This window comes from Cryptomeria japonica, unplaced genomic scaffold (genome assembly GCF_030272615.1).
Source record: "Cryptomeria japonica unplaced genomic scaffold, Sugi_1.0 HiC_scaffold_58, whole genome shotgun sequence".
NCBI lineage: Eukaryota > Viridiplantae > Streptophyta > Pinopsida > Cupressales > Cupressaceae > Cryptomeria > Cryptomeria japonica.
In genome coordinates this window covers 19885-32500 of record NW_026728880.1, presented here as the reverse complement: position 1 = coordinate 32500, position 12616 = coordinate 19885, and positions in this window count along the sequence as shown.

The window sequence follows — 12616 nt, the reverse complement described above, 5'->3', positions numbered from 1 at the left end:
GAGACGAAGAAGCAACCTTCAGTGCAAACGTAGCACTCTTTTGTGCAACCGCCCAAACAACGCCCCCTCTACCCTCTGTCGAAACACTCGGCATTGCTGCTCCCTAAGGTGAGCTTCTCCTCATAGGCAATTCCGCTCTTATCCGGTCACGTTTGTGTGCCCGAATTTCGCAAGGCAACCTCCATGGGACATGGAAAAGACTCGAGAAGAGAGCTCGCTCACGGGAGAGAGAAGCCAAGGAGACCACGAGAGTGCTGAGAGTGGGACAGCGCTGAATAGGCGGGAGAAGCCTGCGCGTATAAACGGAGATATATATCCAATTGCAACGAAGGAACGTGCCAAAGATCGAGAACAATGGCAGAAATGCTAGTAACGTGCACTTCGGGACCAACGCATCACCGGAAGACAACCGCCAAACATCGAAAGAGTCGCGATGCTCCGCAACCTACGTGCAAAGCGGTCGCACACCGGGTAAGGGAGTGAGAGCCCCAAACATAGCTGGGCGAGGCGCTCACTCCGCTCTTTAATATCTCGTTAATACCGCCAAGGAAATGGCACAAGCACACACACACAAGCATCCTCGGAAGAGGACAGTTCGAGTGACAGGTCAAATCCAAGAGTTCCGAAGACTACCTCCAGGAACAATCGGGAACAAGACCGATTACAAGTCGTCGAGTCTGTTACTGGGCGAACACGAGATGCGCACAGGAAATCGATCAGCCCTCACAATGGCCCAAGGCCAGAGATCGGACTGCTACGATTTACCCCAACAATCATCGTGCCACTCTTCGCAGAGAGGTGATAGACGCCAACGAGCCCGCGCATAGCAATCGAGGTGTAAAAAGGGCGTTGAAGGCAGGAAGCCTGGACGAAAGAGGCTACGAGGTCACCTCGAAGCGGTCTAAGAATCGGGCGCACTTGGGGCGACTACCAGTGCCAACCCCTTATCCCGCGGTGCGTCCGACACACAGAAATTTCCAAGGCGGCCAAGGAGCCTCCCCGCATAGCAATCGGGGTGTGAGGTTACGGATGCAGCATTGATAGCAATCGAGGTGTGAGGCGAAGGATGCAGAAGTGAGAGCCGAGGGATGTAGCAGAGATAGCAATCGGGGTGTGTGATGCAGAAGAGATAGCAATCGAGGTGTGCGGTGGGAAGGGCCCAGCAGCCAGAATGCATGAAGCGACGGATGAAGCAGTGATGACAACCGGGCTGTGAGGAGAGGAGGGATGCAGCCAAGAAAGCAATCAGGGCTCGAGGCAAGGGATGCATCAAGGATAGCAATCATGTTGTGAGGCGAGATTCCAAAGGCTAAACGTGAGAGGCTGCAGGGTCGACTCAGAGAGGTCTATGCATGTGAGAGGCTGAAAGCAAGGTCGACTCGGAGCGGTCTATGCATCGGGCGCGCTTGGGGCGACTACCAGTGCCAACCCCTTATCCCGCGACGCGTCCGACAAAGAGAACGTTCCAAGGCGGCAGAGGAGGTTACCAGCCGAAGGATGCAGTAGCAATAACAGGTATAGTTCCGCGGCGGCCGAGAAGACTCACCGCATAGGAATCGGGATGCGAGGCGAGGGATGCGGCGGGAAGGCCCCGACGGCTAAACGGAAGAGGCTGCAGGGCCGCCTCGGAATGGTCCAAGCATCGGATGCGATTGGGACGACTACCAGTGCCAACCCCTTATCCCGCGATGCGTCCGATACACAGATAGTTCCAAGGCGGCCGAGGAGCCTCACCGCATATCAATCGGGGTGCGAGGCGAGGGATGGGGCGGGAAGGCCCCAACGGCTAGACGGAAGAGGCTTCAGGGCCACCTCGGAATGGTCCAAGCATCGGACGCGCTTGGGGCGACTGCCAGTGCCAACCCCTTATCCCGCGATGCGTCCGATACACAGATGGTTCCAAGGCGGCCGAGGAGCCTCACCGCATAGCAATCGGGGGTGCGAGGCGAGGGATGGGGCGGGAAGGCCCCAACGGCTAGACGGAAGAGGCTTCAGGGCCGCCTAGGAATGGTCCAAGCATCGGACACGCTTGGGGCGACTACCAGTGACAGCCCCCTATCCCGCGATGCGTCCGATACGAAGATGGTTCCAAGGCGGCCGAGGAGCCTCACCGCATAGCAATCGGGGTGCGAGGTGGGGGATGCGGCGAGATGGCCCCAACGGCTAGACGGAAGAGGCCACAGGGCCGCGTCGGAATAGTCCAAGCATCGGACGCGCTTGGGGCGACTACCAGTGACAACCCCTTATCCCGCGATGCGTCCGATACGAAGATAGTTCCAAGGCGGCCGAGGAGCCTCACCGCATAGCAATCGGGGTGCGAGGTGGGGGATGCGGCGAGATGGCCCCAACGGCTAGACGGAAGAGGCTGCAGGGCCGCCTCGGAATAGTCCAAGCATCGGACGCGCTTGGGGCCACTACCAGTGACAACCCCTTATCCCGCGATGCGTCCGATACGAAGATAGTTCCAAGGCGGCCGAAGAGCCTCACCGCATAGCAATCGGGGTGCGAGGTGGGGGATGCGGCGAGATGGCCCCAACGGCTAGACGGAAGAGGCCACAGGGCCGCCTCGGAATAGTCCAAGCATCGGACGCGCTTGGGGCGACTACCAGTGACAACCCCTTATCCCGCGATGCGTCCGATACGAAGATAGTTCCCAGGCGGCCGAGGAGCCTCACCGCATAGCAATCGGGGTGCGAGGCGAGGGATGCGGCGAGATGGCCCCAAAGGCTAGACGGAAGAGGCTGCAGGGCTGCCTCGGAATAGTCCAAGCATCGGACGCGCTTGGGGCGACTACCACTGCCAACCCCTTATCCCGCGATGCGTCCGATACACAGATAGTTCCGAGGCGGCCGAGGAGGTGGGGGATGCAGCGAGATGGCCCCAACGGCTAGACGGAAGAGGCTGCAGGGCCGCCTCGGAATAGTCCAAGCATCGGACGCGCTTGGGGCGACTACCAGTGACAACCCCTTATCCCGCGATGCGTCCGATACACAGATAGTTCCGAGGCGGCCAAGGAGCCTCACCGCATAGCAATCGTGGTGCGAGGTGGGGGATGCGGCGAGATGGCCCCAACGGCTAGACGGAAGAGGCTGCAGGGCCGCCTCGGAATGGTCCAAGCATCGGATGCGCTTGGGGCGACTACCACTGCCAACCCCTTATCCCGCGATGCGTCCGATACACAGATAGTTCCAAGGCGGCCGAGGAGCCTCACAGCATAGCAATCAGGGTGCGAGGCGAGGGATGCGGCGAGAAAGCCCCAACGGCTAGAGGGAAGAGGCTTCAGGTCCGCCTCGGAATGGTCCAAGCATCGGACGCGCTTGGGGCGACTACCAGTGACAACCCCTTATCCCGCGACGCGTCCGATACACAGATAGTTCCAAGGCGGCCGAGGAGCCTCACCGCATAGCAATCGGGGTGCGAGGCGAGGGATGCGGCGAGAAGGACCCAACGGCTACACGGAAGAGGCTTCGGGGCCGCCTCGGAATGGTCCAAGCATCGGACGCGCTTGGGGCGACTACCAGTGACAACCCCTTATCCCGCGACGCGTCCGATACACAGATAGTTCCAAGGCGGCCGAGGAGCCTCACCGCATAGCAATCGGGGTGCGAGGCGAGGGATGCGGCGAGAAGGACCCAACGGCTAGACGGAAGAGGCTTCGGGGCCGCCTCGGAATGGTCCAAGCATCGGACGCGCTTGGGGCGACTACCAGTGACAACCCCTTATCCCGCGACGCGTCCGATACACAGATAGTTCCAAGGCGGCCGAGGAGCCTCACCGCATAGCAATCGGGGTGCGAGGCGAGGGATGCGGCGAGAAGGACCCAACGGCTAGACGGAAGAGGCTTCGGGTCCGCCTCGGAATGGTCCAAGCATCGGACGCGCTTGGGGCGACTACCAGTGACAACCCCTTATCCCGCGACGCGTCCGATACACAGATAGTTCCAAGGCGGCCGAGGAGCCTCACCGCATAGCAATCGGGGTGCGAGGCGAGGGATGCGGCGAGAAGGACCCAACGGCTAGACGGAAGAGGCTTCGGGTCCGCCTCGGAATGGTCCAAGCATCGGACGCGCTTGGGGCGACTACCAGTGACAACCCCTTATCCCGCGACGCGTCCGATACACAGATAGTTCCAAGGCGGCCGAGGAGCCTCACCGCATAGCAATCGGGGTGCGAGGCGAGGGATGCGGCGAGAAGGACCCAACGGCTAGACGGAAGAGGCTTCGGGTCCGCCTCGGAATGGTCCAAGCATCGGACGCGCTTGGGGCGACTACCAGTGACAACCCCTTATCCCGCGACGCGTCCGATACACAGATAGTTCCGAGGCGGCCGAGGAGCCTCACCGCATAGCAATCGGGGTGCGAGGCGAAGGATGCGGCGAGAAGGACCCAACGGCTAGACGGAAGAGGCTTCGGGTCCGCCTCGGAATGGTCCAAGCATCGGACGCGCTTGGGGCGACTACCAGTGACAACCCCTTATCCCGCGACGCGTCCGATACACAGATAGTTCCAAGGCGGCCGAGGAGCCTCACCGCATAGCAATCGGGGTGCGAGGCGAGGGATGCGGCGAGAAGGACCCAACGGCTAGACGGAAGAGGCTTCAGGGCCGCCTCGGAATGGTCCAAGCATCGAACGCGCTTGGGGCGACTACCAGTGACAACCCCTTATCCCGCGACGCGTCCGATACACAGATAGTTCCGAGGCGGCCGAGGAGCCTCACCGCATAGCAATCGGGGTGCGAGGCGAGGGATGCGGCGAGAAGGACCCAACGGCTAGACGGAAGAGGCTTCAGGGCCGCCTCGGAATGGTCCAAGCATCGGACGCGCTTGGGGCGACTACCAGTGACAACCCCTTATCCCGCGACGCGTCCGATACACAGATAGTTCCGAGGCGGCCGAGGAGCCTCACCGCATAGCAATCGGGGTGCGAGGCGAGGGATGCGGCGAGAAGGACCCAACGGCTAGACGGAAGAGGCTTCAGGGCCGCCTCGGAATGGTCCAAGCATCGGACGCGCTTGGGGCGACTACCAATGACAACCCCTTATCCCGCGACGCGTCCGATACACAGATAGTTCCGAGGCGGCCGAGGAGCCTCACCGCATAGCAATCGGGGTGCGAGGCGAGGGATGCGGCGAGAAGGACCCAACGGCTAGACGGAAGAGGCTTCAGGGCCGCCTCGGAATGGTCCAAGCATCGGACGCGCTTGGGGCGACTACCAGTGACAACCCCTTATCCCGCGACGCGTCCGATACACAGATAGTTCCGAGGCGGCCGAGGAGCCTCACCGCATAGCAATCGGGGTGCGAGGCGAGGGATGCGGCGAGAAGGACCCAACGGCTAGACGGAAGAGGCTTCAGGGCCGCCTCGGAATGGTCCAAGCATCGGACGCGCTTGGGGCGACTACCGTTGCCAACCCCTTATCCCGCGATGCGTCTGATACACAGATAGTTCCGAGGCGGCCGAGGAGCCTCACCGCATAGCAATCGGGTTGCGAGGCAGATTATTGGGAAGGGAACCCCCTGGGATGCGGCTCAAGCAGTGCCCAAAGGGACTGGAATGCGGAATCACATCGAGAGACCCAAATGCTATACGAGGGCTCAAATCGAATTATCGATTTGGCCACGACATGGACGCATCGGAACGACTACCTTTGCCGAACCACTCGCAATTGCATCCATACCGAAACCAATAGACATTTCCGTTAGAGCCCTCGCATAGCATTCGGGAATCTCGCATGCCCCTCTAAATCGACCAATGCTGGCGCTCAATGAAAATCCGAGCGCTACCACCGTTCGAGCGCCAGCATTGGTCGAGTTAGAGGGGCACGGGGGAGAATGCTCCAGTCAACACCTCCCCTATATAAGTTATTTGTCCGATTCTCGCACAACCGTAGTCTGCCTCGTCGAATCAAACAACGGTCCCAGATTCCGACTTCCGTTCCGTAGAGACCCAAAAGCTAGATGGAGGCTCGCAAGAAAGAGAGTCGGCGCATAGCAATCGGGTTTCTCGAACGTTTAGGGACCGAGCTCACTTGCGGATAGGGCAAAATCCGCCAAGCAACCCAAAAGCTAGACGGGGGCTCGAATCGAATCGCCTAGGCGGCCACAACAACGACGTGTTGGATCGACTACCAGTGCCAAACCATTCAGCAAGACTAGTCTGTGTCGAGGCCGGATAGAGATTCTCAGAGAGCGCCCGCATAGCATTTAGGAGACCTGCCGCGTCCCTCACACTCGACAAATGGTGGTGCACGTTTATAAATCCGAGCGATCCCAACCCTTTCAAGCACCAACATCGGTCGAGATAGAGGGGCACGGAGGGGGCTGCGTGAGACAACACAGTCCCCTATATAAGTTATTTGTCCGATTCTCACACATCCGAAGAATGGTCATCAAATCGGACAACAGCCCAAACTTCCGACTTCCGTCCCAGAAAGCCCAAGAGCTATCTAAAACGTTCATGGCCGGAACTCGATCGCGGCTATACCAGTCCGCCAAGCAACCCAAAAGCTAGACTGGAGCTCTAGTCGAATCACCTCTGTGGCCATTGCAAGGACGTGTTGGAGCGACTACCATTGCCGAACCATTCCGCAGGTCGAGTCCATACCAAGGCCGCATAGAGATTCACGATGAGCTCCTGCATAGCAATCAGGAGACTTGCCGTGTCCATCACAATCGATAAATCCTGGTGCAAGATTTTTGCATCCGAGCGCTCCAACCAGTCGAGCACCAGCATCAATCGACATAAACGGGCACGGGGGGAGGATGCTCGAGAACACTACCTCCCCTATATAAGTTATTTGTCCGATTCTCAAGCAGCCGAAGTCTGGTCATCGAATCGGGTCAAAGACCACAACTTCCGACTTTACCCACAATGCAAGTCATCGAATCGAACATCGGCCCCCGAGTCGGACTCCATGCGTATGTCAGGTCATCGGACCCAAATTCCGCCTTCCTGCGCATGGCGGGCCATCAATATCAACTCGGTCATCGGACCCAAACTCCGCCTTTTTGCGTATGGCACGCCTTCAAATCGGTCATCGGACCCAAATTCCGCCTTCCTGTGCATGGCGGGCCATCAACATCAACTCGGTCATCGGACCCAAATTCCGCCTTTCTGCGCATGGCACGCCATCAACTCGGTCATCGGACCCAAATTCCGCCTTCCTGCGCATGGCAGGTCATCGGACACAAATTCAGACCTCGCCAATATGCCTACGTATCGAATCGGTCATCGGACCCAACTTCCGACTTCATCCATACTGTAGGGTCTTTGAGGTTGGCGCGGTGCGCTCAACCCAGGGAGTCGACCCATCGAAGCATACACCTCCCCTATATAAGCTATTTGTCCGATTCCCACACCTGTGTAGTTTGCACCTCTGACCAGGACATCGACCCCAACTTCCGAACTCGACTGCAACGACGGCACCAGCGCCTTGGTGCGCACCTTGCGACGCACAGTCCCAACATTCGCCTTCCTGCACATGGCAGGTCATCGGACCCAAATTCCGACCTCGCGAGTATGCCTACATATCGAATCGGTCATCGGACCCAACTTCCGACTTCATCCATACCGTAGGGTCTTTGAGGTTGGCGCGGTGCGCTCAACCCGGGGAGTCGACCCAACGAAGCATACACCTCCCCTATATAAGCTATTTGTCCGATTCCCACACCTGTGTAGTTTGCACCTCCGATCAAGACATCGACCCCAACTTCCGAACTCGCCTCCAACGACCGAACCAGCGCCTTGGTGCGCACCTTGCAACGCACAGTGCCAACATTCGCCTTCCTGCACGTGGCAGGTCATCGGACCCAAATTCCGACCTCGCGAGTATGCCTACATATCGAATCGGTCATCGGACCCAACTTCCGACTTCATCCATACCGTAGGGTCTTTGAGGTTGGCGCGGTGCGCTCAACCCGGGGAGTCGACCCAACGAAGCATACACCTCCCCTATATAAGCTATTTGTCCGATTCCCACACCTGTGTAGCTTGCACCTCCGATCAGGACATCGACCCCAACTTCCGAACTCGACTAAAAAGACCGCACCAGCGCCTTGGTGTGCACCTTGCAACGCACAGTGTCAACATTCGCCTTCCTGCACATGGCAGGTCATCGGACCCAAATTCCGACCTCATGAGCATACCTACTAATCGAATCGGTCATCGGACCCAACTTCCGACTTCATCCATACCGTAGGGTCTTTGAGGTTGGCGCGGTGCGCTCAACCTGGGGAGTCGACCCATCGAAGCATACACCTCCCCTATATAAGCTATTTGTCCGATTCCGACACCTGTGTAGTTTGCACCTCCGCTCAGGACATCGACCCCAACTTCCGAACTCGCCTGCAACGACCGAACCAGCGCCTTGGTGCGCACCAAAAGTGCGCACTTTTGGAGGGCACTTTTCTGCGCTCCAAAGGTGCGCACTTTTGGAGGGCACTTTTTGGAGGGCACTTTTCTGCGCTCCAAAGGTGCGCACTTTTGGAGGGCACTTTTTGGAGGGCACTTTTCTGCGCTCCAAAGGTGCGCACTTTTGGAGGGCACTTTTTGGAGGGCACTTTTCTGCGCTCCAAAGGTGCGCACTTTTGGAGGGCACTTTTTGGAGGGCACTTTTCTGCGCTCCAAAGGTGCGCACTTTTGGAGGGCACTTTTTGGAGGGCACTTTTCTGCGCTCCAAAGGTGCGCACTTTTGGAGGGCACTTTTTGGAGGGCACTTTTCTGCGCTCCAAAGGTGCGCACTTTTGGAGGGCACTTTTTGGAGGGCACTTTTCTGCGCTCCAAAGGTGCGCACTTTTGGAGGGCACTTTTTGGAGGGCACTTTTCTGCGCTCCAAAGGTGCGCACTTTTGGAGGGCACTTTTGTGCACTCCAAAGGTGCGCACTTTTGGAGGGCACTTTTCCTGTGCTCCAAAGGTGCACACCTAGGTGAGCACCTTCGACCACACCTTGTAGCACACCAAACTCTGACTTTCGACTTCATCCGCAATGCAGGGTCTTTGAGGTTGGCGCAATGCGCACAACCAGGGGAGTCGACCCATCAAACCCAACACCTCCCCTATATAAGCTATTTGTCTGATTCTCATACATGCGTAGCCTGCAGGAGCAATTAGGACATCGACCCCAACTTTCGGCTTCTAAACGAAAACAAGGTCTTTGAGGTTGGTGTAATGCGAACAACTAGGGGAGTCAACCCATCAAACCCAACACCTCCCCTATATAAGCTATTTGTCTGATTCTCATACATGTGTAGTCTACAGGAGCAATTAGGACATCGACCCCAACTTTTGACTTCTTAACGAAAACAAGGTCTTTGAGGTTGACGTAATGCGCACAACCAGGGGAGTCGACCCATCAAACCCAACACCTCCCCTATATAAGCTATTTGTCCGATTCTCATACATGTGTAGCCTGCAGGAGCCATTAGGACATTGACCCCAACTTTTGACTTCTTAACGAAAACAAGGTCTTTGAGGTTGGCGTAATGCGCACAACCAAGGGAGTTGACCCATCAAACCCAACACCTCCCCTATATAAGCTATTTGTCTGATTCTCATACATGTGTAGCCTGCAACAACGATTAGGACATCCACCCCAACTTCTGAATTCGTCTGCGTTGACCGCACCAAAGGTGCACGCCTTGGTGCTCACCAAAATCCGACTTCCGACTTCTTCTGCTATGCGGGGTCTTTGAGGTTGGCGCAGTGCGCACAACCAGGGGAGTCAACCCACCGAATGCAACACCTCCCCTATATAAGCTATTTGTCTGATTCTCATACATGCGTAGACTGCAGCAATGATTAGGACATCCACCCCAACTTTTGACTTCTTAAACAAGACAGGGTCTTTGAAGTTGGTGCAGTGCACACAACCAGGGGAGTCGACCCATCAAACGCAACACCTCCCCTATATAAAGCTATTTGTCCGATTCTCATACGTGTAGTCTGCAGCAGCGATTAGGACATCGACCCCAACTTCCGAATTCGTTTGCATTGACCGCACCAAAGGTGCACGCCTTGGTGTGCACCCTGGAGTGCACTTTGGTGCTCACCTCGGTGCACACTTTGGTGTGCACCTCGGTGTGCACCAAAGGTGCGCACCTTGGAGCGCACCAAAGGTGTACACTTTGGAGCGCACCACATAGGGTCTTTGAGAGGTTGGCGCAGTGCGCACACCAAGGTGGGTGTTGAGGTGCGTGCCGAGGTGGGTGGGTGCTAGGGTGCGCTCCATGGTGGGTGCCAGGGTGGGTGCGTGCTAGGGTGGATTCCAAAGAGGGTCATAGGGTGGGTGCCAAGGTGGGTTGGTGATATAGTGGGTTCAAAGGTGGGTACTAGGGTGGGTTCCAAGGTGGGTCACAAGTTGGGTGCCAGGATGCGTGGGTGTTAGGTTGGGTGCCAAGGTGGGCTCCTGCGTGGGTGGGTGCTAGGGTGGGTTTCAAGGTGGACGCGAGGGCGGGTGCCAAGGTGGGTAACAAGTTGGGTGTTAGGATGGGTGAGTGCTAGAGTGGGTGCCAAGGTGGGTGGGTGCTAAGGTGGATGCCAAGGTGGTTCACAGGGTGGGTGGGTTCTAGGGTGAGTTCCAAGGTGGGTCACAGGTTCAGTGCTAGGGTGGGTGTCAAGGCGGGTGTCGAGGTGCCTGGGTGCTAGGGTGTGGATGCCAATGTGGGTCATAGGGTGGGTACTAGGGTGGGCTGCAATGTGGGTGCCAAGGTGGGTAACATGCTCGGTGGGTTCTAAATTGGGTGCCAGGGTGGGTGTGCACCCACCTTGCCCGAGGTGGGTGCCAAGGTGCCAGTGTGGGTGGGTGCTAAGGTGGATGCCAAGGTGGGTGAGAAGGTGGGTGATAGGTTGAGTGGTAGGATGGGTGGGTGCCAAGATGGGTCACAGGGTGGGTGCAAGGGTGGGTAGGTGCTAGGGTTGGTGTCAGGGTGGGTGGGTGCTAGGTTGGGTTCCAAGGTGGGTGCGAGGGTGAGTGTCAAGGTGGGTCACAGGTTAGGTGCTAGGATGGGTGAGTGCTAGGGTGCAAAGGTGCCAGGGTGGGTGCTAGGATGGGTCGATGCTAGGGTGAGTGGCAAGGTGGGTCCACAAGTGTCAAGGTGGGTGCCGAGGTGGGTGCCAAGTCGGCGACTGCTATGGTGGATGCCAAGGTGGGTCACGGGGTGGGTGCCAAGTTGCTAGGTTGGGTTCCAAGGTGGGTGCCAACGTGGGTGCTAGGGTGCGTGGGTTAAAGGGTGTGTCACAACGTGGGTGCCAGGATGGGTGCGCACCCACACTGGCCAAGACGGGTGCGGGTGCAAGGTTGGGTTCCAAGCCCGGTCACAGGCTGGGTGCTAGGATGGGTGGGTGCCAAGGTGGGCACCAGGGTGGGTGCACCCACCCTGGCCAAGGTGGGTCACGGGGTGGGTCCTAGGGTGGGTAACGGGGTGGGTACTAAGGTGCGTGCCAAGGTGGGTCATAGGGTGGGTGCCAAGGTGGGCACCAGGGTGGGTGTGCACCAACCCTAGCCAGGGTAGGTCACGGGGTGGTTGTCGGGGTGGGCGTCAAGGAGCCAAGGTGGGTGGCAAGTAGCCAAGTTGCGTGCCAAGGTGGGTGTCGGGGTGGGTGCCAAGGATCCAAGGTGGGTGCCAAGGAACCAAGGTGGGTGTCTGGGTGGGTGCCGAGGTGGGAGCCAGGGTGGGTCCCAAGGTGAGTGCAAAGGTGGGTGCCAGGGTCAAGGTGAGTGCCAATGTGGGTTCCAAGGTGCCAGGGTCAGGGTGAGTGCCAATGTGGGTTCAAAGGTGCTAAGTTGGGTGCGAGGTTGGGTGCGAGGGTGGGTGGGTGCCAAGGTGTGCTAGGTGGAAGCCCGGGTGGGTCGGCATCCCATGGGTGTCGAGTTGGGTGCCTGATGGGTGCTTCTTGTCAAGTTTTAGTCGTCGGGACTCATTTCGAGCCTTAGAGGTCGTTTCTTGTCCGGTTGCCCTGTCTTCGACCTGGGAACCCAATTTTGGTCCTCGGGTCCCATTTTTTTTTGTCTCGCATCCCACTTTTGGCCTGTGGCCTTTTCGGGGTCGATTCTCGTTTTGGGCATCAGAGCATGTTTCTTCTCCTAAAACCCAATATTTGTTTATTAAGTCTCGGAACACATTTTTGTTCTCGTGGACCCATCATGGGTCTTGGAACGCATTTGTGGTCCTTGGGTCCCATTTTGCATCCCGAAACTTGTGTTTTGGTGCTTGATCCCTATTTTGGGTGCCCACCTTGCACCAAGTGCGCACCCGGGGCAAACCGAGCGCCTTGGTGCACCGGGGCAAGATCGAGCGTGCACCCGAGGCGCCCCGAACATGCACCAAGGTGCACTCGGCCCACATGTGAGCGCAGGTCGTTGCGCCCGAGGTGGTGTGTGGGCACCGCGTTGCAGACGGGACACTGCACGCACACGACGCCCCCTCCAGGTGCACGCACGTAGGCCGGGCCGGGTGCACACCCGACGCCCTAGCAAGGTGCGCGCACCCGGGCAGGGCTCACACTTGGCGAACGGGGCGCACTTCGCGAGGGAGGGTGTGCACCTCGACGGGGGTGGGTGGCCGGGGTGGATTCGCACGTGGGTCGCGGTTTGCTAAGTACACACTGCGACAAGCTCATAAC